The 24427-nt window shown below is 37.6% G+C and overlaps 1 long non-coding RNA gene across 1 annotated transcript in view; it reads right to left on the bottom strand.

Moving 5' to 3' along the window:
- The window catches only part of LOC119089003, a 156998-nt gene that overhangs the window by 79794 nt on the left and 52777 nt on the right, over positions 1-24427 (bottom strand). The window contains exon 3 of the long non-coding RNA XR_005092779.1: positions 3863-3976. This is a non-coding gene — a long non-coding RNA (uncharacterized LOC119089003). The remainder of the gene's footprint in view (positions 1-3862; positions 3977-24427) is intronic.

A 24427-nucleotide genomic window follows, 5' to 3' on the forward strand; every position in this document is an offset into this window, starting at 1 on the left:
TTGTGGTTGAAATTATTATCATAGAAATAAAAAATGTACACCTTCTGATGTTTCTAGTCATAATCAGGATTACTGATGCTGCAGAAGGATTTGGATTTGAATAATGGACCCTGTTGTATAAAACATTTTGTTAAAGTAAAGAAGACAAGAGGATGGCAGCTTCAGAAAGATATAAAGTTATGCAGAGAATCTTGTTTTGAACACACATGCACGCGCGCACACACACACACACACACACACACACACACACACACATTTTAAATAAGAGGCAAAGATCAAAATTTTACAAGTAAGTAAATGTAGAGGGAGGGAGTAAGAAATAAGGGTAGGGCCCTGACCATGTTAGTTTGCTAGGTTTACCAAAGCAAAATGCTACAGAGTAGGTGACTTAATTACAGGGATTTATTTTAGGTTTATATTTTTAGTTCTAAAGTTTGGAAAGGCAAGCCCAAGGTATTCACAGAATTAATTCCTCCCAAGATTCTTTTGCCTGGCTACTATACATCCTCTTTCCCTGTGTATCATCAACTGGTCTATTGTTTCTTTGTGTATCTTAATTTCCTCTTCTGCCTTGGGATGGTCTGTATGTCAAATTGCTCTGATTGGTCAATAAATAAAACACTGTTTGGCCAGTGGCCAGGCAGGAAGTTGGTGGGACAAGGAGAGAGGAGAATTCTGGGAAGCAGAAGGCTGAGGCAGAGAGACACTGCCAGCCGCCGCCATGACAAGCAGCATTTAAAGACTCTGGTAAGCCACCAGCCACATGGCAAGGTATAGATTTATAAAAATGGGTTAATTTAAGATAAAAGAACAGTTAACAAGAAGCCTGCCACGGCCATACAGTTTATAAGTGATATAAACGTCTGAGTGATTATTTTATACGTGGATTGTGGGACTGCGGGGCTTGGGGAACCTGGAGAGAAACCCTCCAGCAACACTCTTCTTATAAGTAGACTAGTCTCTGTGGTTTTCCCCGTCGTGATCTTGACGTCACTTGCTCCTGTGATTCCCTCCTCCCTCCTTGAACTGAAGTCTGGGATTTCAGCCCAGTGCTTGGTTGTAGATCTCTGCATCTGCTTCCATCAGTTACTGGAAGTGGGTTCTATGATGACAATTAGGGTAGTCACTAATTTAAATATAGGGGAAGGTAAGTTCAGGTACCTTCTCCATTATTGCCAGGAGTCTTAGCTGGTATAATCCTTGTGGATTCCTGGGGATTTCCTGAGCACCAGGCTTCTCCCTAATCCCCTAATGGTTCCCTCCACCAAGATCATGATGGGGAAAACCACAAAGATAACTGAGCTAAGCTGGTGGGAGCTCATGGACTCTGGCCTGTCAGCTGGGTAACATTCATGGGGCCAAACTAGACCCTCTGAATATGGGTGACAGTTATCTGACTAGATCTGTTTGGGGAAGTCCTGGCAATGGGACCAGGACTTATCCCAGGTACATGAAATGGCTTTTTAGAACACATTCCCTGGGATGGGATACCTTGCTCAGCCTTGACATGGGGAGGGAGGGATTACTCTTGCCTCAACTTAGTATGCCAGACTTTATTGACGCCCCAAGGGAGTCCTTACCCTCACTGAGGAGTGGATAGGGGGTGGAATGGAGGGTGGGAAGGTAGGGAAGGAAAATAAGAGGGATTGGTATGTAAACAAAAAAAAACTTTTTAAAAAATAAGTAAATAAATAATTAAGTAGACTAGTCAAATTATATTAGAAAAAGTCCTACCATTCTTGCTTGAATTTAATTATTCATCTAAAACACTACCTCCAAATACAGTTATATCTTGAAACTCTAAGTATTAATACTTAAATATTTTATTTGGAATGATACAGCTGAACCCATGTTGCTGGTGGAAGAGAAGTTTGGGTTTGTGAGGATAGAAAGAAGCATTGAAAAGATCTATCTACTTGAAACTGATAAATAATAATCAGCTGCAATTATAGTAATATGCAATATAATAATATATGTAATAATATATATGAAATAAATAATAATAGAAATAACCACTTGAACTTTCCATCATTTCCAGTAGAGCAGTCTGTTCTCACACATAGGTATCTGGAATTCATTTCCATTAGTAACACCAAAGCCTTTTCCATCTCTTTTGTCTGAATCCATAAAGAATATTTCTAATTCAGTCAACAGATATGTGCCAAACACCTATCATATGCCAGGCACCAAAATATTTATGAAAACAGAGTCCCAACTTTCTTATAACATAAAAATATGTCATTAAGCTAAGCTTAACACTTTTAATTAATTCACCTTCTTGTATTCTCTGTTGTTCTGTGCTAAGCATTTTAATGCTTATACTTAGAAATTATGTCAAAATATTATGTCAAACTAAAAGTAAAGCATATGCTATGATTCCTTTTGGCAAACAGTAGACTACATTTATTTTCATTCTTGAATACTTGTTCATTGGTGGGTTATGTTCTTATTTGTATTATTTAACTAAGTTGAAGCCCTCTCTTTAAAAAGTTTAAATGTTTATTATTTGAGAGATGCTTTCATGATAATTAGGTATATGTTAAAACAAATATGTAATTCTAGTAAAAATATATGTGTGTATGTATATATGTATGTATAAGCATATATTATATTTCTGAGCTGTAGATGATAGGGATATATTTCTGAGCCGTAGATGATAGGGATATTAAAGAAAATTTTTAATATGGTAAGGTTTAGCTTCCTAGATTGAACATTATTAAGTTATACTCAGTATATTTATAACTTGAAATAACTAACAAGGATAAAATCCAAGTTATGTTATCTTTACCCTCTGTCATGAATCTTATAGACATTGTGAATTAAAAAAAAAAAAAACATAAATGGGATCTCCTCAGTAACTAAGAGTCATTAATTCTTTGTTAATGTAACACACTTTGGCTCTTTGGGCATTATTACAATGAAGAATTGTGTTTTACAAAGCAAGTCAAAAAAATACATTAAACCATGACCCCTGTACTTTGCAGGACTCTAGTTTAAATGCCCTGGAATGAACTTCTTACTTAATTAGCATTCCTCTGTTTGTCACTTTAAGTAATTACTTTTCTCACTTTAATTGAAGTGTTATACGTGAGGTGCTAAGAGCTTAAAACATAGCCACCTGATGAATTGAGTTCACTAGAAACAAAGCAGATAGTTGTCATCAGGAGTCAATGGAGTAGCCTGTTGGGAGGTGGAGAGGGGAAGCCAAGTAATGGGAAGAATTAACATCCCTTGCTCCAGTAATTGTGTTGGAAGGATGGGTTTCAAATATCCATTAATTTAAGTGGTCTTTATTCCATCATTAAGCAAACTGCATATTTGGCACTAGCTTTTTCATACATTTAGCACAAATAGACCATGGTGTGCGTACATGCCCTTGGGAGTCATTCTTACAATAAGCATCTGAAGCCTTTTGCATCTGTGCCCCTTGTGCCTGATGCTGATGTAACCAAGGATGGGTGATTACTGGGCAAGGTCTTAAGGGCACTGCTACTTCTCTGGAGAGTCAGAAATTAAGCTTTTCACCTCTTGGAGCTGAAACCTCAAGGTCTGTTTGTTCAAGGGTAATATGTCCCTGAGAAAATTGCTTTGTACCACTTAAGCCCATACAATCCTTAAAGGTCTAATTTAATAATTCAAAAACAAAAACACCATACTCTCCAGGGTTTCAGCATCAAGATTAGCCTCCTTGAATCCTCCTCTCTATATTTGGACTACTTCTTATACTTTCCCTCTCTAACATCTTGCAAAGACACTACTAAAAGACCAACGTGTTAATATTTGGTTAAGTCGCAGAGATTAAGAATAAATTATGTGCATCAATTTCCTGTGAGTACGCAAATGTGTTGTTTTTCTTACATACCCTCTGTTAGACGGCAGAAGAGGTGCCAGGTGATACTGTGTGTCTCATCTCCTCAGTCTTCTCCACAAGGAGTGCTAATATGCCACTATTCTTACTTGGATGAATATCAAGAATCTGAAAAATGCCAAAAACTGAATTTACTTATTCATTCACCTGACATAGTCAATCGATACACATTTTTTAGTAACTGCAATAGAAATAAATACAATAACCTAATGACCACACATGTATTGAACACTCATTTGGGCCAAGCAAGTAAAGAGGATCCTGGAAAATAATAGTCCTGTCTTCAAACACAGAACTATACTGACTCATAGTTTGGGCCCTGAGGCCATGCTGCTTTGAACTGTTAAGTTAAAATGAGGATGTTTTACTCTTCTGGCTAAAATACCCTCCACTGAAATAATTAGCAATATAAAAATCTACTGATCTGTATATAAATATCACTCAAAGCAAAGTGTGTATATAAAACATGGGTTTTTGAGTCCCAGCTTTACCCTGTAGTACTCAGGAATATTTCTTTGCTTCTGCTTCCTTTCTCCTTCACTGTTTTCTCATTCCACCCATTTGCCTTACCTGTTGCCCTTTACATATTGCATACGATTTACAGAGGGGCACCTTAGTTTATTTTAGAAATTAAGCAGGATATAAAGGTGTTCATTAAAAATTAATGACTGAGAAACTCTGCTGTGCTGGAGGACACTGCCTGTTAAGGTGACCTCACCCAGAGGACTGAGGTAACATCACCAGTGACAAATTATGTGGACATCATGTTCCCTTGATAGGATGTGATGAAATGGTACTTTACTTTCATGGTGTTCTCAAAGCCCATTACCTCATTGTAAACATGAAAGAAAACATCAAACAAGTCCTAATGAAAGGAGATTCTACAAAATAGCTGACCAGTAAGTACCCTTTTAAACTGCCAAATCTTAAAAACCTAAAACAAAGAAAATGTCTGAGAGTCTTTCATAGTCAGAAACAGCCTAGAAAGGTCAGATAACTGAAGACAGTGGGAAATCCTTGATGGATTGGAACAAGGACACAGGCAAAAACTAGAAGAATTTGATCAAAACATAAATTTTAGTTAATAATGTATTACTTCATTAATTACAACAAACTGTTGTCATTTAAGGCAATAATAATGGGGAAACTGTAGACTGTTGAGGAATTCTCTTCACAACATTCATGGTTATAAACCAAATAGAAGTGTCTATAAAAACAAACAATAAAGTCTTATAGATACAAGATAGTTATCCTGGATGTGGCATGGTTTTTGAATGAACAAAATGGAGTACAAGAATATGTTTCGTGTGTCTCTATGGGACTAAACCAAGTATATATTTTCTGACGAAAAAAAGTTGCACAACTAAACTAATTTAAAAAATGCTTTAGAGACTAAAATGAACAAAAGAGTTGTTCAGGTGGTACACACAGTTCAAGTGCTTATGGTGTGAAATTCCTTCCTAAGTATGATAGATAATTCTCTAATCAAAGAGCAACCAATGAACACTATCCTTTCCACTTCCTGTGCATCAAATTTCCTAACAAAGGCAAAATGCAAAACTCCAGTGAGGAAAGGGTGCTGTGGTCCAAATGATAAACACTCTAAGCATGGGAAATCTGCTCACTCTGTCATTCATTCAAAAGGTTCTCCTCCCTTATGGTCTTATTGTTGTTGTTGTTCATTCATTTGGTTTTTATTTATTCTTATTTATTTTAGATTTTTTTGAGACAGTTCTCAGGCACCCAGAACTTAACAGTGTAGTTCATATGATTTTCTCAACCTTCTGTTTTTTTATTCTATTTGTCTAGTTTCTTCAGTCTTCAAATTTCCATACTGTCAATCATCTCAGGAATAAAACTTCTAATGCATGCCATATTATCAAAGATTTTGATTTGGTTATGATAGACAACTGACATAATGGTAGCATAAACAGGAGAGTTGAGAAAAGAGTAGGCAGGTCTGGTATGATATTACTCCATTCAAAAACTTGGGACACATCTGGCTTTTCCAGATGGAGCTGTAGTCTTCACATCCTGTTCAAGGTAGAAGAGTGGATGAAGACAAGATAAGAGGCACAATTGATGCATGTCTTCTACTTTATAAAGAAAGTTTTGAGAATACAAGTGACCTCAGCTGAGGGAAGACCATCCATCCCTCTTCTTGAATACTGCATGGTTTGGCAACATTCTCTCCTCTAAAAGTAATGAAAAAAATCCATATTGGGACACCTCTCAGAGTCACTCACATAATGATCTTTTTCTTATCACTTAGAACATAGCTTTTAGGTATTACAAAACTGTGAAGATTTAAGCTCTGTTCACAGCTCCACTATATACTAAATATGTGACTTTGGTTCAATCACATAATCTCTCTGAGACAGTGCTTTTACAATAGCAAACTAAGACTAATAATTTATTATCTGTCATCTTTAAAGGATTAAATTAGATAAATGTATGAGAAAAGGGTCCTGGAATTGACAGTGGTAATGACTTTACAAATATAGAATGATATTACCATGATAACCTTTTCATTGCTCTGGTTTTTATCTATGTCCAGAAACCACCTGCCTTCCTTCAACAGGCACATAATTATTTATGAATGATACAGTTTTATAAATGCATATTTCCTTGACTCTAAAGTATAATCATATCAATAAAAGCCCTTAAAAGTGATTCAGTAGGAAGCCATAGTAGCATTTAATAGTCACTTTATGCACGGAATCCATTCTAACTTAAGAAACCACCACAGAATTAAATGAGTCAGCACTTGCAAAAGTAAAACTTAAGTTCAAACTAGTAAAAAAAGTTTTGACTACAAACAAGAGGAGATACACAGTAGTCCATTAAAGATCAGTAGTTTTCGAATTAGATGTTCAAATTTCAGTTCCTATAAGATGAATAATCTATTAAAGCATGGGCAATTTTGTTGATTTCTTAGGCTAAAATTTTGTGAGTATGTACATGTGTGCCTGTGGGTGGGTGTTTGAGGGTGATCAAGCTTGTACATGCACTTGCAGGAGCCAGAAGTCAATATTGAGTGTCTTACACTATCACTCTCCATCTTATTGTCTGAGTCAGGGTTTCATACTAAATGTGGAGTTCACCATTTTGGCTAACCTGGCTGGTTTGCAAGCCGCTATGGACTGCCTATCTGTCTGTCTGTCTGCTCTGGATTGGAGTCACAAGGATGCACTAGGGTGCCTGGCTTTTTACATACATGCCAGGAATCTGAATCCCCATGCTTGCCCAACAAGCACTTACCCCTCAGAACCATCTCCACAGTGGGAATTTCCTCATTGGGGAACCTTATAGAAGCAAAGTGAGGCAACTTAGGTGACAAAGCTGGAGAAGAGATCCCAGAAGTCAATGTAAATGTGAAACACTCCAATCTTCATCAGTTTCGCAAACCATAATTCACTGGCAGCAATTCAGAGATTAACAGATGATGAATTTACCAAAAATTAAAACCACAAAGGTACAGAGTTGGGGCCAGTAGAGATGCAAAACTCAGGGAGAATATAAATCTGTAAGAGATGCCTTTACTAGATAGCCCAACCATTGCCAAGTAAAATGATGATCATGGTAAAGTCAACAGTTCTGGTCTGAATAATATTTGGCAGCATCAAGACCCCAGTGAAACCAAAATTGGAGAGTATCTCTAAATTGGTTATTTGTTTAAATTGATTGTTTTCTGAATTAAATTTTAGTTAACTTGCCCATACCCCAATCTCTAACCTCCCAACCACTATAGTTTACTGTTGGACCAGTTTCTTGTTATATAGTAGATAGTAGTTCTGTTTTAGACCGATGCAAATACATATACATCTGTCAGTAATAGTGTAAGCATGTTATTGACCCAGAGAGCCCATCAGGGCAAAAGGGTCAGTTCCATTAATGATTATTTTATAGCTATGGCCATATTATAACATGCAAAAATGAACAACAGAAACAGTCAGTTTAAAAAGCTACTGTGGCAAGACCATGGAAGTGTCAGACAGAGTATGACCAGATGTAATCACTGGGCTGAAAGACAGAGGGCACTGATATTGGCCTGTAAGAGTCTGGCTGGATGAAATAACCAAAAGCTAGAGGGACCAAGGAAAAAGAAAGGCATTCATAGTCCCTGTCTCTGTTGTATATTAGTCACCACATCTGTTTGGTTATCAAGTAATACTGTTCCAATGACAATTTTGTCCCCAGGTAAATGTGCCAAACCTTTCACATCACAATACAACATTGGCATCTACAAGTTCAAGTTACAAACGTAAATGAAATCTCATGTTTTAGATACATTGATGATTTTAGGATAGCCACATTAAGAGCTGCCTTTGGACCCAAACAGAAGCAGGTCTGATCCACCTGACTACACTATTCAGGATGCAGTGTTCTTTTCCTTCACTTCTTTCTCTAGCCTCCACTTGAGCATTTTCTAGTATATAAACACATAAGTCAGACTTGAATATAATATGAACAATAATAATGTTGTTTACAGTTGCCCAGTGGGAAGTGAGATCCAACCTAATTCACCCTGATTCCATAGCTCATGCTTACTAGTGGTACAGGATAAGATAAAACATATCCTCAAGATAGCCAGAGTTCATTTGCTAAAGAGATACTGGTAGTTTTTTTTTTTTTAAGGAAATGTTTAAAAAATGCAATACTGTCACTTGCTCACCTCCATAAAAATAAATGTGTAGTCAGAGTTTTTACTGGTCACACACCAAAAAAGTGATTGGCATTGACATAAATTATTTATTCTGTTGCAATATGACAAAAACCTTGACAATCTTGAGACATGTAGCTCTACCTTTCAAATTAGGTACTCAGCTCATTTATTAGATTTTCATGGTTCCCCATTTTTTGAGCATGGAAGTCACACGTTTCTCCCTCACTGCAGCATATTTATTAGTTCTAATTTCTTCTGTATTTAAAAGCACATCTTTGTGAATGATCTCTTCCAAAGTACACAGGCATTTGCTGACAGGGTTCACGTTCTTTTCATTAATTGCTTTCTCCCATTGCTGAATTTGGTTTGATTCATTTACAAGTTCAATTTGAGGATTTGAAATGTAGGAACTGTAAAAGCAAATTAAGGCAAGGAAACCTAACAATATCTTTTAATAATCAACCTGGATGAAACATTTTTATTAAACAAAACATCTTAATGTTCATAATTCGTAACCAAACCCATTCCTTAAAGGAAAAATAATAGGCAATATTCTTTCTCCTTTCCAACAATCAAGTGAAATAATCTGACAGGGTTTTTGTTTTTTGTTTTTTCATTTTTGTAGAGAAGCAAGTGCCCCATCAGAAATAATTACTTTGGATTAGCATGGTGGCATATGCCTATCATCCCAACATCTCCAGCATCAGAACACCCAGGGAGGAAGCATCCCAGATCACAGCCTGAGCTACACAGTGTAACTTTGCCTCAAATTAAACAACAATAATAATAATTTTAAAATGCTGATTTTGCTCTCATACTCTTTGCTCTAGCTCAATTTCTAAAGAGCAGCCTTCTTCATCAACCCTAATGATCACATTAGCAAGATCAGCCAGGCATACTCCACAAGGTCACCACGAGCTCCAGTGGCTTCAACAGGACGAGGCTGGCATTAAAGACTGAAGTACAGATGGCTCCACCATGGGAGTCAGTGCTAGACCAGCTGCCACAGGAGGATGGCCTTTATGCCATAGGTAGACTGATCGCAAGGACTACAGTCGTGTTTCCATGCTCCCAGACACCAACTCCTGTGAGAGGATGTTGGACTGAAGTGTAGACTTTGGAGAGGACAGTGATTTTTGTAAAGAGCCCTCAGTGGCATTAGATTGTTTTCTTTCCTAAGTGTTCTTCAGCACATGCTTTCAGCTTGTTTGCACTTATTAAACTTAGTGATGATGATTCAGGCTGAGCATCAAATTTGGGTCTGCTCTTATCTTTAGCAATTTCCTCTGCTCTTGAGTCCTTAATGGGCCAGGTACAAATATGTAAATACCATGCTTTGTTTTGGTAATTAATTTCCTTTAGGTCAAGACTGAGTGATAAGAATGCTACCTCCACTTTATGAATAATTCATTTCTGCAGATGATCCTCATTCACTGGGAACTCATAGAAAGGTATCAATTTTTAAATACACATATCTATGCCTGAATCTTAGTTCTGCCCTGTGAGCTAAGTGAGTAGGCAATTTGTTTTAATCTTTCAGAGTCTCTCTGTCTCCATCGAAAAGATGAATTTAATGATGTTGGTCTCACATATTCATAACCAGGAGTTTAAATAAATATATACATGTAAATATCTATGAAGGATACATGCTGGTACATCATATTTTTCCTCTTTTTCATGCTTGAATAAAATAAAGCACTCCACTAAACCACAGTATTTTGATTTCTAGTAGTTTGTTTAAAAAATATTATGGCAAAACATAAATAATCCAGGAAATTAAATACATACAAAAATAAATGAGTAATAACCAACATTTTGCTTTAAAAATATGATGGTGGAGATATAAATCAACTTGGTGATTAAATAAATGAATAAAACAGACAAATAAATATGTAAATAGGGAGAGAAAACCACAGGAGCATGTAAGAATATTTGTAAAATGTAAATAGGCAGGGAAAACCAAAACAGCATATAAGCATATTCTCAAGATGTTAGGAGTCCAGCACATTTTATGTGCCCAATCCAGTGATAAATGCCTTTATGTACAGCCTTCTGAGCCTCTGAGCCTTCTAACACCCACTATGGGTATACTAAGACTTTCAGAGTTGGGAAAACTCAGGGAGTGCTATTACTCAGTCAGTTCCACGGGTAGTGTATTTCAGATTAAAGAGAACATCTACAGTGAATGAAGTACATGGAGCTTAAGCAAGCCCAGTTTCATAAGATACTTTAAAGACTTGGCAGAGACCTCAGCAATGGGTTCCCACAGAGATAGGCTTTTGTAATATACAAAAAGATGGCATCAGCTTCAGCAATGCAGCACACACATGTGCTACTGACCAAATACCTTCTCCATGAGGCCTCCCTAAGCTACCCTAAGACACCTACACATTATACCTTTTGCTTGTTTCCTCCTTGCCACTCCTCATGATCTAACATAGTATATATGCATAGATATTAATTTACATTGGTCATTGAGTGGATGAGTAGACTGGCATTCCTCGAATTACTATTTTTTATTTAAGAATATATTTTATGTTATTTTTAGAATTTGTCTTTCCTTTTATTTTTTAATTTTATAATTTAATTTTACATATCAGCCATGGATTCCCTTGTTCTCCCCCATCCCACCCCCTCCCCCACCTTTCCCCCAGCCCACCCCCCATTCCCATCTCCTCCAGGGAAAAGACTCCCCTGAGGATTGAGTTCACCTTGGTAGATTCAGTCTAGGCAGGTCCAGTCCCCTCCACCCAGGCTGAGCCAAGCGTCCCTGTATAAGCCCCAGGTTTCAAACAGCCAACTCATGCAATGAGTACAGGACCCAGTCCCACTGCCTGGATGCCTCCCAAACAGATCAAGCCAATCAACTGTCTCACTTATCCAGAGGGCCTGATCCAGTTGGGGGCTCCTCAGCTATTGGTTCATAGTTCATGTGTTTCTATTCGTTTGGCTATTTGTCCCTGTGCTTTATCCAACCTTGGTCTCAACAATTCTCACTCATACAAATCCTCCTCTTTCTCACCAATTGGACTCCTGGAGCTCCACCTGGGGCCTGGCCATGGATCCCTGCATCTGGTTCCCTCAGACATTAGATGGGGTTTCTAGCACGACATTTAGGGTGTTTGGCCATCCTATCACCAGAGTACATCAGTTTAGGCTGTCTCTTGACCATTGGCAGTAGTCTATTGTGGGGGTATCTTTGTGGATTTCTGTGGACCTCTCTAGCACTTTGCTTCTTCCTATTCTCATGTGGTCTTCATTTCATGGTCTTTTATTCCTTGTTCTCCCTCTCCTCAGAATTATAATTCTAGCACCGAACTCTCTGCCCTTTAACTCAGAGAGTGTCATTCTGCCTCTCTCGGGGAGAGATGCCTCTTGCCATCATAAACAACTCTTCTTCCAGGTGCACATGAACCAAAATCTGACTTGAAGAACTTTAAATTGGCTCTTAGATAATGATGAATGTGTTGCCATTTTATCTGTGTCCAGGAATTATGAGACAACATTAGAGACCTGGCAGGTACAGAGCAACAGACAAAGTCCAATGAAAAGAGAACCCTGGTGCTGAAGAAGAGGCTGACAGTGGGAAATTAAACATGAGAAGGGTACAGTTTCCCATATCTGGGCATGGTTCCCAGGCCCAGGGAAATCAGAGTTTGAGTAAGAGATTTGCTTGAAGACACTAACTTTGACCTATGTTTCACCTTCATCCTCAATGAAGAAAAAGAACGGATACTTTAACTTAGAAAACCCTTCTTGTTTCCTGTCTGGCTTTATCAGGAAACACCCATCTCACAGCATCAAAGTGTAAGATAGCCACATCATAGAGATCAACCAACTCACACTCTGACTCTCCTTTAGTGTGGACACTTGAAAGACTCTGTTTGTTTGTCAAAATCCATGCAAGAAAGCATGACGACAACACACTTTTATATATTAATGGTGTGAATTAATTACCTATGCTATGAAATTCTGATGAGCTGAAAACTCCATTAAAGAATTTTTACTCAACAAAAAGAACTATAAATCTATACTATTAGCAACTTGTACCTAATGCTTTAGTGATTTTTTTTTGTCATACTGCATACATATTGGTGATATGATGATGTCTCATTCATAATCTGCTGGGTTAAAGACAAAGGTTTAATCCTGCAGAAATCTGAATAAAAATTGCACATAGATCGATCCTGTGAATTTGCTTTCCACATCCACAATACTTCATCACAAAATATTTAGACCTTAAAGGCTTTATTTCCCCAACTTTATAGATGATTTTAAAAACAAATAAAAGGTAAATATAAATTTCACTTTCTAACATTTCTAACAAACTTTGAAGTTCCCCCAACCCCAGCCACCTAATGAACTTCTTGAACCACTCCTCCCTGCCACTGAGTAACTTTTCCTAGCCTTGTCCAAGGGTAGCCTCTGGCAATAAAAGAAGACCAAGTCCAATAAAAGGGAAACACATTTTTCAGCCTATGTTACATGACTGAAAAGCAGACAACTGCTGTGAGATAATCCTTTTATACACTGTGAATATTTGTTACTCTCATTGGTTAATAATAAAGCAGTTTGGCCTATAGCAAGGGCCTGATAAAGTTAGGCAGGACAATCAAACTGAGGACTGGGAGAAAGAAGGGTGGAGTCAGGGGAGACACCAGCAAGCTGCCCAAGAAGCAAGGTGCTAGAAGATTAGTAAAGCCATAGGCCACATGGCAATATATGGATTAATAGAAATGGGTTAATTTAAATGTAAGAGCTAGTTACAAATAAGACTGAGCTATCTACCAAGCATTCTGTAATAAATATAAGCTTTTATGTGCTTATTTTTGACATGGTGGTCAGGACAGAAAACCTCTGCCTCTGTTTACAGACAACACCATAGGTTCACTTACTTCCCATCCTACTTAACCAGGAAAGGTAGATCATAGAGATGGGAATGATTTCTGGAGAGGAACTACCCATCAAGCTACATGCAGTGTGGAAGATTAATTCCCAATGGGTCAACGTCAATCCATGGAAAATAAGAGATGAGAGAGACAAGAGAAAATAGTTCCATTCTTTCCTCGCTCCTATGGACTGTGTATGATTTGGGCGTGCAGCCTGTCTGGTGGAGCCCCAACAAGTGTGCCTACTCACAAAGCTGTCATGTTCCTTTCTAGCTTGACCTGAATTGGCATCAGCCTGATAACCCTTCATTTTTGCCTTGTTAGTATGATAGTTCATCTTGATTGCCAACTTGCTAGGGTTTAGAATCACCATGGAAACAAATCTCTGGCCATACCTGAAAGAAGTATGAGGTTAAGTGAAGTATGAAGAACCATCTTAAGTGTGAATAGTTCTATTCTGTGGACCAGTGTCCACAACTGAATGAAAAGATCACATGAATTGAACACAAGCATTCATCATTTCCTGCTTCCTGACTGAGGATTTAATATGACTAGCCTCCTTCCTGTCCTAGCCACCAAGATTTCCCTTGAATTATAAGTCAAAGTAAACCACTTCTTCCTTAAGTTGCTTCTGTGGGGTATTTTATCACAACAAGAAAAGTAACTAATACAACTTGCTATCTTTTTTTCTCCTCCATCTCAATCCTCAAGTCCCTAGGTTTCCATTTCATCATAAATCATAGTTCCAATAAACTTATGCTAGGCTCTGTGTGCAAAGAATTTTTTGTCAGTTTTAAGGAATGTTATAAACTGAAAATTTGTATCACCTGAGGCACATATCTTGAAATATGAGCCTCCAGGGTGGTAGGATGAGGCATTTTGGAGATAATGAGATCATAAGGACAGATTGCTCGTAAGTGGTATTTTTGCATTAAAAGGGGGGGGGGATACACAGAACTCCTTGACACTTTCATTATATAAATCAACATCAAGAAGGTAGCAACAATCTTTAAATCTTTGTTTTAAAGACTTTAGACATCAGAACTACATGAAATAAATATATCTTATTCATAAACTACCTGGTTTATGGTATTTTATTTTTTCAAATAACCAACAAATTAAGGCAAGGCATGTTTTAAGATTAGAAACATTTTCAAAAGAGAAAAAATTTATTCCTTAAAGTATTTTAGGAAATATGCTATTAAGCTAATAGGATAACATGGATTCCCTCCATCTAGACTATAAGTAAGGCTCATCAATAAAGACTATATAAAAAAAATAGCTACCAAGTCAACCAAAGTAAAAGAAGAAATCCTCCTTAAAGTTGATGGCAATGTAACACATGGGAGATATTAAGAAGCTATATTAATACAAAATACGTTTGGAAGAAGTATATTGCTAGTAATTTATGTCAATTTTCCAAAATATAGATTGGAATGGATTGGTCCCAGTAACCTGCCTGTTCACTTGTTTCCTTGCCAGAAGAGCCAAAACAGACAATCAAGCTTACAATATCACTCTGGGATCCTCAGAACAAAAGGCCTATGTAGTAAAAAGATAAGGCTTATAGATCAGGCCTCTAAAAATGTACATTCCTAATTGACACAAATCTCAAAGTAATTTCCTGAACTATATTTGGATCTAGATGTCTTGATTCTGTTAGTGACAAGTTATTTGAAACTAGGAAAGGCATTTAATTTCCTGGCTTCATTTATACCATTGAAGGCTGTTTTCTTCATTAGATCCCTTTGTGAATACACATTTTTAGAACTGCTAATACTTGTATAGGAATATGCATAGGAAATCTTATTCAAAATTGTAACAAGCTGTAAGGCTTGCTCTGATTCCTCATAACCCATCTATCATCCCACACCTGAGTGATGGTGACTATTCAAATGAGCGGAAAAGAGCAAGGGGCTGGCAACCATAAACATCCAAAGTAGAATAACATGTACCATCTTTAATCTAGTTTTAGCCCCTTAGTGGGTGAGCCTTTGGGGGCGGGGCGGATGAAAATGAAGTTACTGAAGGCATAGAACATAAAGGCTACACAGGAGCATCCTTCCAATGGATGAGTTCTGATGTCAAAGATGACATCTCAGGGCTTCACAAAAGGGTTGATGCAATTCCAAAGACTGCTATTATTCTCTCTGTTCTCCAGAGTCATTCTTTGTTACCAAGAAAGAAAGCTGCAAATCAAGTTAGGTAAAGTCATAAAATATCCCTATTTGTTTAAGTACCTGTGAATATGTTGTTGTTGTTTGTTTTTATTTTACCACCAAGCATCCATATACCTGTCCTGATTTCTACAGTAATAACAAATTCATTCTTCTTCATTACACAGACATGAGGAAGAGAATTCCAGCCCCAGGAGTTTAGGAATAAGGATAGAGAACAGGAAAGTGACCTAAACTAGGGCCAGCAGACATCTTCCTGCCTTTCTGTGGCCTTCAACTCCCATGTGTTCTGCAGTAAAGATAATGCAATGTAGGCAGACACTGAGGCTGTCAGGTTAGAGACATAGGACATGTTTCCAGGCATCCATTTTCTTGCTTTTTAGAGAATCACAGGGTGTTTTCCATTGCTTAGTCTGAGTTGACAGTTTTCTAAACTTCCAATAATCTATCAACCAATCACCTGATGCTTGAGCTAGCATTGTTATTACTCATAACCTAGACCCTTAATTAAAATGTCCTTTTGGGGGTTCCACAATCAACAGCACTCGCTGCTGTCAGTTTGTTGGCCAGCATTCAGAGCTCAGGTCCCAACATCAGAGGCCAACAGCCACTTGTAACCACAGCTCCAGGGTATCCAACTTCCTGTTCTGGCCCCAGTGGATACCTACAATGATCTTGTACACACACACACACACACACACACACACACACACACACAACTTCAGTAAAAACAAATCTTTAAAAAATGATGTGTAGCATAAAAAGCATATGCCCAACTTTAGACTAAGATTCTGAGCTACATAACAGTGAGCAGGCTATACATTGCTAGCAACACTCGCTTTACCTATGAAACAGGAATTGTTCCTTTCTCTCAACCACCCTGTGGATGATTTCAAAGAGAAGAGACCATAGGACCGCAAATGCATTCTTTACTGTGTAATCTCCTCAGAGAACCAAGGCATAACATGACAGCTCTCTGTAGAGGGACTTTCAAAGAGTAATATATTAGAGTTGTCTTGTTACTGTATTTCTGAATCAAGCAATTGTTATAGCAATGGCTGCAAGTCCTGATCCATATATTTCAGAGTCAGCAGACAAAAACGTCCAATTAAATGTGAATCTCAGATAAATAACAAAATGTTTTGTCATAGTATGTCCCAGATATTGGGACGGGTTCACTGATGCTAACACATTCTTATTGTTGATCTGAAATAAAGTTTAACTGGGCATTCTGTACCCTTATTTTCTAAATGTGTCTACTTTAATTTGAGATTATGTGAGTTCAGGAATTCAAAAGAACTACAGATAAATTAGGGAAAAAGTAATATGTATTAATGCTTAAGGTATATAAAAAGTTCTGAAAAAATAATAAAGTTTATAAAATCCCTGAGTAATCAAAGAGGTTATCTTCTTTAATTAAAATGGAGAAATTGTAGTATATTCGGCTGTTAAGTTCAGTCCATTCAGTTGAATGTTAGATAGACATAGGGGAAAAGATCATGATCAATGAGATAATGAAATAACATAGCTTAGAGGCAAGGATACCTCAACTAAATGCACCAGGCTTTGCTGACTCCCCATGGGAGTCCTTACCTTTTCAGAGGAGGGGATGGGGGTGGGTTGGGGTAGAAGGCTGAGGAGGGAGCTGGAGGAGGAATGAGAAGGTGATCTATGGTTGGTATGTAAAACAAATAAAAAGTTTTTTATTCTTTTTTTTTTTTTTTGGTTTTTTCGAGACAGGGTTTCTCTGTGTAGCTTTGCGCCTTTCCTGGAGCTCATTGGTAGCCAGGCTGGCCTCGAACTCACAAAGATCCGCCTGCCTCTGCCTCCCAAGTGCTGGGATTAAAGGCGTGCGCCACCACGCCCGGCTAAGTTTTTTATTCTTAATAATAAAGAATAATAATTATATTTTTATTAATTAATTAATAAAAAAGAATAGAGAGAACTGAGTCAAAAACAATGATTAATGTATGTTCATAAATATTTTTCAAAATTTATATTCATTTTATTTTTATACTTCTCTTTAAATTTTTTTCATACAATGTGTTTTGATCATTTTCCCCTCCTCAAACTCCTCCCAGATCATCTCCACCTCCATATTCACCCAAATTCATGTTCTTATCTATCTCTTCCTCTTTCCATCTGAACTTGTACAGGTCTTGGGGCCTGCTGACTCTTTCAAATCACACACACACACACACACACACACACACACACACACACACACACGTAGATGTAACCAATCATCTTATTAAAATAAGAAACACAGAGCCAATATAAAAGAGAAAGCCGAGAGGTCAGAGCTCAGAGCTAAAATCTTACCTCCTGCAGTGCTCCTAGCTTCCCCGAGAGAGAGCTTCTTCCTGTTTGTCTGTCTTTAAATAGTCTTTGTGTTCTGCCTTCTCATTGGTTGTAAACCCAACCACATGACTGCCTTGTCATTGCCTGTAAGTACCGCCCTCCAGGTCTTAAAGGCATATGTCTCCAATACTGGCTGTATCCCTGAACACACAGAAATCTACCTAGCTCTTCTAACCACCACGCTCTTGCTATGGCTCTAATACCTCTGACCCCAGGGCAACTTTATTTATTAACATACAATTAAAATCACATTTCAGTACAAATAAAATATCAACATATTTTCCCTTTTCTATTTTAATAAAAAGAAAAAAGGCAAAAGATTATAACTAACAAAAGAAAAACTATACACAAAAGTACAATAACTATGTACAATATATACAAGTAACAAATACCTAAACGATGTCTAGTCCATTTGTATTTGACAAATCAGAGAAAATAATTCCCTTATCTATCGTATTTTAGTAAGTCCAAAATGTATCTAATTCACTTTCTATCCTAATTAATCTTCAACTATAACTAACTAATCTTCAACTCCCTCAGAGACCCAAGAAGGAAATAATATTAGCTAACAAAAATAAAAGCAGGAAGTGCACGCAAGCAACTTCCAAAAATTTTGTGAGTTGACAGAAATAGCCAGCTGCCTGGACAGTCACCTGAGGTTTCTCCGCAGTGTTGGGGCATCATCTTCAGCCTATAGGCTTATCGTATCTGACAGACTCATTTGTGAAATAGGTTGTACACAAGGTCAACAGTTTAACCTCACATTGGGTGAGAGCAGTCCATGTACCAGAAACACCTGAATTCCACTAGTGTCATGTCATGATTCAGGATTTTAAATTCTGGAAATTGTTGACAGTTTTTTAATTCAACTGTCCATTCTTCTTGGCTGTGTATATATGGCTTCATCTCAGCATCCCCTTCTTCTCCACATCCCTCTATTAAATGCCAATCTACTATTGAGAGGCGTGAGCTTTCAGTTGCTGTTCCATTACACAACAGAAGCCATCGGCCCACTGCCTGTTCAGCTGCCTTTGAAGAAAAGGGCACTGTACCTTTTCCGGATTGTGAAGGCCACTTCAGGGATGGGGCCATATTGTCCTGGCCTCAGAAGATGCCTTTTGATAAAGCCATAACCATACTTATTTTGGCAGGAATCGGTAGTCCTTTGTTTCGTGTTCTGTCTGTCCATTTTGTCCTATTGATTCGAGGATACTTTGTTGTCCAGTGGCTAACTTTTGCCACAATGAAAATTAACTCCGTATGCAGTTTCTTCAATGCCCATATTTTCTCTGAAGTAGATTGGTACTGCCAGGAGCCAACATGTCTCAAAAAAGAAAAATTTCTAAGTTATTAAAACATTTTAAATGCCATATTCGGTAGATCTCTGAAGGGTTTGAAGGTGACCTGTCTAAAATATTATAACTGCTCAATTTTTAAAACATATCTAATATGACTGCAATTTCTATTGTAATGTCTAACTACTAACTTTCATTTCTTTATATCCTAATAGTTGGTAATAATGTAAAGTATTTAAAACTAGTAATTGTCTTTTTCTTTTCTTTTCAAGAACCTTAAATCTAATCTCCTTTGCTTAACCTTTTTCCTAACCCTTGACAACAACTTGTAACCAACCCCCCTAAATAATGAAAATTATCCCAGACCCAAAACCCATTAAAAAGAACCAAAAAAACCACCCGCCCCACACCACCTCTTTGGGAATGTGGGCATCATATTCTTAAAATTGCTTCCTGCTGGGTATGGGCGAAGTTATCTTTATCCTGAAAGAAAAATTTTAGGTTAATTGTCAAATTCTAGGAAAGGTAACTATATCCTTCATTATTATCCAGTCTGTGTATAATGCCAAAGTTCAGGGTTTATCTCAAGTCCTTATTCAAGTAGTCTTTGAGACTGGATCATCTCAGCTAGTCATCTCGAAATTGCTCTGAGCACCTTGTAGTTCAAAGCTGATCTGTAGATGATGTTTGTCAGCTTAGTGATATTATTATTGTCCACGTGGAATTGTTGTTGTTGTGGGGCCCCATCTTCTTCCTGGAGACTTCAGTTGATGTTAGGCCTGGCCTTGGGGTTTGAAGAAGACAGGTTCTCCTGTAGGCTACTTATCCTACAGAAAACTGATAAGAGACTCGAACACAAAGACATATATATGCAGCTAATTGAAGCCTTTTTCTACAATTAGTTAGTACTCTATATGACCATTCATATCTTAACAAAGTTTAAAATGTATATATATATATATATATATATATATATATATATATATATATTAATCTTGTAAACTTTGATATAAAATTTATACTTTAAGAAAAGCTTAAAGAATCAGAATAGAACCAAAGAGTTGAGATTAGTAATAGAATAGTCCCTTAATTAATTTGGCTTTTGTCCTGTCCCATAGCACACACACACACACACACACACACACACACACACACACACACACAAATAAATAAATAAAAATAAAATCAATCAAAATACAAATAATACAAAAAGAGTCAAAACAAAACAGAAAAGTCTGCAGAAAAACAAACAAACAAACAAAAAAGAATAACCAAACAACAAATAAACAAAAATGTGGAGTTGCTCTTGTATTGGACAACTACTCCTAAGCAAATGGGGCCTGCTCTGGAATGTTATTGACATACTCGGTAACACTCCACTGGAGAAAACTTCCTTCCCCTTTCCAGTGAGTATCAATTGCAAGTGGCTTCTTGGTTGGGGTTGTAACCTTGTGTCCACTTCTCCTTTTCAGTGCTAGGACACCATCTGAACCTGTGTAAATCTTGGGCCTGCTGACACCGGCTCTGTGGGTATATCTGTGCATAGTCCTGTTAAGATAGTATTTCCTTGGTGTCATCGGTCACCTCTTGCTACCACAATCTTTCTGCCTCCATTTCTGTGTAGATCCCTGAGTCTGGAAGAGAGGGCTTGATAAGGAACTCAGGCATGACATTGCTAAAGTGGCCAACAACCTGAGGCTAGATGGGTTATTGGCCTACAGGAGAACCTGTCTTCCTCAAACCCCACTCTACTGTTATATGGCAATTGACAACATCCTTGGACAAAGCTGCCACCTACAGAATAGGGAAGATCTTTACAAATTATACACCTAAAAGTGGATTAGTATATAAAATATATAAAGTTTTAAAAATTTCTGAACATCAAGAAAACAAACAACCCAACATAAAACTGGGGTATATAACTAAACAGAGAATTCTCAAAAGATGAAACACAAATGACTGAAATACACCCAAAGAATGTTCAACATCCTTAGTCATCAAGGAAATGCCAATTCAAGTACTTTGAGATTTCATCCTATACCAGCCAGAATGGCCAAGATCAATAGACAAATGACAGTTACAGGCTGGCAAAATTCTGAGAACACTTATTCACTGCTAGTGGGACTACAAACTTGTACAGCCACTGCTGCAATCAATGTGAAGGTTCCTAGGGAAGCTGGGAATCAATAGACCTCAAGTTCCAGCCATACCACATCTAGGTCATCTACACAAAGGACTCCTACTACAGCAATGCTTGCTCATTCATGTTAATTGAGGCTCTCTCTATTCATGACAGCCAGGAATGGTAAACAGCCTTGACCTCTATCAACTGATGAATGGATAATGAAAATGTGGTATATTTTCACAATTGAATATTAGTCATCTGTTAAGAAAAAAAATGAAGTTTACAGGTAAATGGGCAACAAAGCTAGAAAGAAACTCATCCTGAGTTGAGGTAACCAAGACCCCAAAAGACAAATATTGTATGCATTCTCTTCTATGTGGGTTGCAGTTTTAAAATTCCAACCTGTGCTATAATCTGAATAACCACAGAGGTTAGGTACCTAGTACAGAACCAGAGAGGTGACAATTATCTCCCAAGGAAAGGGGAAATAGAGTATAGTGTTAAGGAAGACAAACGGGAAACTAGAGTAGAAGAGTATAAAATAGGGTGGGAGATAAGGAAGATAGGTAAAATCACTATTCTTAAATGTAGTGATGTCAGATTAAATATTACATGTACTTTAATTTTAGCAGATGGGGGAACTAGAAATCTAAAAATAAACCTTGATTTGTAATCAAAGGCATATTACATTTTGCTGACAACTCTTCCTAGAGAAATGCCATGTTCTACTTTTATTTGTAGTTGGGATTTCAAGACTCCAGAGACCATACTTTTATGATCTGTCTGCAGTCTTGAAAGAAGATAACAGAACTCAAATCTCAGCTGCACAGCCATGTGATTTAAATGACTTTCCCTACCCAGACACTCAATGTTAGTTATTATAATACCTGTTATTAAAACTAAGAAAACACATATAAGGGAACATCAGCTAAGCATTTTATTTGGGATATTTTTTGACATATTTTTCTGCCTCTTTAAAATTTTACTTCTTTTCTGAATTTTTAATACATTTCTACCCAAGGAGATATCCTTTTAGTAGTTATTTTATAGACAAGTGGGTTCTCTTGTGTTCATAGCTTAGAAGTATTACAATAATAAATATAAATATTTAATTATACTGTAATAGAGCAGTATCAGGAGCTACTATTATTGCAATGATGAAGCATAGACACAGTATCCTTGTTCATCAACTACAGTAAAAAACAATATGTTAACTGTATGGCCTAACAGAATGTGCTTCTCCTGGTTCGGGGACTGTGAAGTTCAAGGTTGAGATGCTGGCAGATCTGGGATATTCTGAGGTTCTGATTCCTGCTTTGCACTGGAATGTCATCTTGATATTTTCCTTTAAGTCAAAGAGTCCAGAGGAAGTGAGCAAGTGCTTTTCTTCATCTTCTTGTAAGGATACCAATCCTATAGAGAGGGCATCACCCTCATGACCTAATTACTTCCCAAAGTCCACAGTTCCAAATGCCATCCCATTGTGGAGTTTGCTTTGAACATGAATGTTAGGGGGACAAAACAGTTAGGTCCACAGCAAAGCCTGACATTTTTAGCATTGGAATCCAAAAGGGAACACACCAGGTCAAAAACAACAATATTTGAGATATTAAACCGTGATTGGATAGTGATTAGTCAATGCAGTCTCGATTCACTTCTGGGCAATAATTAATAAACTATGGATCAGGCACTCTGAATAGGTGAGACAGTTGATTGGCTTGATCTGTTTGGGAGGCATCTAGGCAGTGGTACTGGGTCCTGTGCTCATTGCATGAGTTGGCTGTTTGAAACCTGGGACTTATGCAGGGATACTTGGCTAGTCTGGGAGGAGGGGACTGGACCTGCCTGGACTGAGTCTACCAGGTTGATCTGAATCCTCGGGGGAGGCTTTGCTCTGGAGGAGGGGGAATGGGGGGTGAGATGGGGGGAAGGGGAGGGGGGCAGGAGGGGGGAGACAAGGGAAACCGTGGCTGATATATAGAACTGAATGGTATTGTAAAATAAACTAAAAGGGAATAAATAAATAAATAGATCACTAAAAAAATAAAATAAATAAATAAATAAATAAATAAATAAATAAATAAATAAATAAAATTATGTAGGGAAGGGCTGAGATAGAAGTGAGTCATAGGGGCATCATAAGCATGTACAAACCTTGAGTTCTATATTTGACACAAAGGAATGAGAGAGACAGAGGAGAGAGAGAGAGAGAGAGAGAGAGAGAGAGAGAGAGAGAGAGAGAGAAAGAGAGAATGAAAACTAACAAGAATAAAAGATTCAAAAATATTCTGTCTTACTAATTAAGGACCATATTTGGTTTTAAGCATGAAACTAATTGAGAAAACCTCTAACCTTAAACTTTTGTTATAAGAGAATGAATGGCATAATTGTTGCTTTGAAAAAAATTGTCTTGAATAAAATTTAAAATATAAAAGTAAGAAGTGTTAACACTATGTCACTAGGTAGTTACTAAGACCACTGTTATTTCTCCTACAAAGGAAAGACTTGGAAACCACTAGGATTCCTACTCCATACCGAGCACCTCACAAATGTCCTGAAAGAGTAAATTGTAAATGAATATTAAGCCAGTTTTGGTTAGCTCTAACCGTCAGTTTGAACAAGTCCAGAGCCACCTGAGAGGAAAGCACCAACTGATGAATTACATGGATCCGATTGCCTCTGAGCTTCTCTCAAGGGGATGGTCAGGGTTGTTACTTGATGTAGGAGGCCAAGCCCATTATGGAAAGCATCATCCTGAACTGTATAAGAAAGCTAGTGAATATAAGCCAGCCAGTTAGGCTGCTAGCAAAACAGAGAGACAGAGAGGGGAAGAGAGAGAGAAAGAGAGGAGCTAGAGAAGAGAGAGAGGGGAGGAAGGGAGAGACAGAGACAGAGAGACAGAGAGGGGAAGGGGAGGGAGAGGGAGAGAAGAGAGAGGAGTAAGAGAGAGATGCTATGGATATTGCTCTGTATAAATAAAACAATGATTGGCCAGTGACCAGGCAGGAAGTATAGGCAGGACAAGGAGAGAGGAGAATTGGGGGAA

The sequence above is a fragment of the Peromyscus leucopus genome, chromosome 14 (genome assembly GCF_004664715.2).
Source record: "Peromyscus leucopus breed LL Stock chromosome 14, UCI_PerLeu_2.1, whole genome shotgun sequence".
NCBI lineage: Eukaryota > Metazoa > Chordata > Mammalia > Rodentia > Cricetidae > Peromyscus > Peromyscus leucopus.